At 30.2% G+C, this 2,906-nt stretch overlaps 1 pseudogene; it reads left to right on the forward strand.

Moving 5' to 3' along the window:
- Positions 1–759: 759 nt before the first annotated feature.
- Positions 760–2,248, forward strand: LOC131949567 (adenosine deaminase-like protein; annotated as a pseudogene).
- The last annotated feature ends 658 nt before the right edge of the window (positions 2,249–2,906 follow it).

Genomic DNA, 2,906 nt, shown 5'->3' on the forward strand with positions numbered 1-2,906 from the left:
TTATATTTAATATTTACTGTTTGTAGAAAACCACACCACAAATCAGGGGAGGGTAAAGCTTGAGCAAGGTTTCAGTTTGTGTCTTGACATCCCCCCCCCCCCCCATCACCAAACCGACACTGGTATTGGCATATTTTTACCTTTAAAAATGTTTCCTAATACAGTACTATAAATACAGTAATTTAAATATGACACTATATAAAATATAATAAAGTGTCGTAAATACAGTATTATAGATACTTTACCCCTTATATTCATAGATACGTTTGTATATGGACAATTTAGGCTTTTATCTTGCTCTTTTAAATTTCAAGTGAATTAATTAAATTAAATCCGAACCAAGAACTTTTTTTAAATTTAATTCGCTAACGCTGATTTCCACTTATAAATTTAAATTAACCAAGAAGAATAACCTACAAGTTTGCTCCCAAAAATGGCTAAATGTACAAAGAAATTCATAAATAATTTTTAAAAATACAAAACATTGTTTACAGTGTAAATAAAAACTAGAAAAATTGTTAGTATCATATAAAAAAGATCGCTTAGCCTTTGTTTTGTAATTTTAAATTATTATCAGGCTCAAACTTTAATTGCAAACAGCTAGCTGAATTAAAGAATTGACTTGTAGATATGATGAGAAAGTTCTGGATAAACAATGGTCGATATGCATGTATGTTGTTTTAATTTTATAATGACTAATTATTTGAAAAAAAAAAAAAAAAAAAAAAAAAAAAAAAAAAAAGACTAATTATTTGAACAATGGATTCATTTAATGTAAAAGAATTTTGCCAAAAGTTACCCAAAGTGGAACTTCATGCACATTTAAACACAAGCTACAGTGTTAAATCAATACAAGAATTGATTCAGCTCAATGAAAGTGCTGGAGAGTTAGAAGAAGTAAACATAGCTACCAATCAGGACATTGATGAAAGTTTCAAGTTTTTTACCAAAATTCAACAACTTGTGAAGACTGAAGAAGCAGTCTATTTGTTTACTCGCAGTGTAATAGAAGAATTTGCAGCTGATAATGTTAAGTACTTAGAGTTGAGGTCTACCCCTAAAGATATACCAGAAACTGGAATGACAAGGGAGTTGTGTATGAATACTATGATAAGGGCTGTGAAGGAATGTCAAGATAAAGGATTAGACATCATAGTCAGATTGCTAGTCTCTTTTGATAGACGACATGGAATAGACATTGCAAAATTGACAGTTGAGCTGGCTGAAAAACTAATGAAGGATCATGTTGGTTTAATTAATGGAATTGATTTGAGTGGTGACCCTAAGGTTGGCGATGCAACAGATTTAATTCCATATCTTATTGAAGCTGGAAAGAAAAACCTAAAACTGGCATTACATTTAGCTGAGCTACCTTCACATGCAGAAACAAAAAATGTATTGAGTGCTCTTTGCCAAGAAGGTTCCCTTTCTTTACGCATTGGTCATGGTACTTTTTTGTACCGACATCAGGACGGATTAGGATGTGATGAAATGAGAGATTTAGTCCTTCAAAAAAAATCCCCATAGAAGCATGCATTACATCCAACTTGAAAACTAAAACAGTCAACAGCATAGAGTCACATCACTTTAAGTACTGGTTTCAGCAAGGTCATCCAATCATTCTTTGTCTCTCAGACTGATGGCAAGGGAGTGTATGACTCAACATTATCCGAGGAATACTGGAAGGCTGCTCAGGCCTTTAGTTTGAGCAGGGAACAATTGAAAGACTTTGTTCACAAAGCAATAGATTCTATATTTGCTGAAGATTCTGTCAAGGAGGTTTTAAGACAGAAATTAAATGAATTTCATATATGAACGCATCACCATATGCCTTTTATTATTTAAATTCTAGAAATGTGTTTGAGAAAAAGAAAAATATTTAAGCTCAAACTGCTGAAAGTTATAGGTATTTGGAAAACTTACACTTGAAAGTTTTTGTTCATGATGTCTTGTTAATCTTGTATAACTAGGCGCATCTATTGTTCTGAAGTAAGTCAACTTGTACTTGCTTATCAATGCATGTTTGTTTAAAAATATTCCTTACAGTGAAATTTAGACAGCATCCAATTGCATTTAGTTTCTAGTCAGCTTTTGTTCTAATTCAGTTTCTTGACTATTAAAATATTCATACAGCTTGGGCCCTGGTCCTTCAGTAGTGTTAGAGGATTTTATGTAGGAAACAAAATGTTGAATCAAAGCAGAAATGAGTTTATGTGGTGTGAGATTTTGTTCATGTGTAACCAAAATGTTTTTTGCTCATCTTGTTGGACTCAAATATAGACAATCTACAAAGTTTTTTTTTACATAATCTTAAAGATGCTTTGTTAAATGTCGCTGTCGTAAAAATTAACTTAAATGTGAGTAATTTTTATCAATGTTAAGTACTGTTATATTACCTTACATATTCAATATATATGCCTGAACAAAGAGTTAGTAAATGTGTATGTCATTTTATTTATATCATATTCTATACAGGGTTAAAATAAGAACATTGGTTTTTTTTTAAACAAAAAATTATATACAGAAGAGCACCAATGTCTTAGTGTTTAAAACAATGTCAAAATATCTTTCAGATATTAAGATTCTGTGTTTAAGTTATGTATATTAAGTGTGAGCCTCCCATATCCGTTGAAGAAAAATGTATTTAAAAAAATGAATAAAAAACTTAAGCATAACTGTTTTAGGTTAATTATTAAAAAAGCATTACAAAAAAAAAAAAAAAAAAAAAAAAAAGACTAATTATTTGATTTTTTAAAATTTATCTAGTGTCATCATATTTACTTTTTCGTATACTTAAAATTTGTATCATAAAAAAAGAAAAAAAAATCATTTATAAAAGAAAATAATTGAAAATAGTACACACTCTAGGTCTAGGCCACGGGTCGGCAATACTTTGAGGTTTAAGT

This window comes from Physella acuta, unplaced genomic scaffold (genome assembly GCF_028476545.2).
Source record: "Physella acuta isolate Inbredline_101_S28 unplaced genomic scaffold, ASM2847654v3 ptg000700l, whole genome shotgun sequence".
In the NCBI taxonomy this organism is placed as follows: domain Eukaryota; kingdom Metazoa; phylum Mollusca; class Gastropoda; family Physidae; genus Physella; species Physella acuta.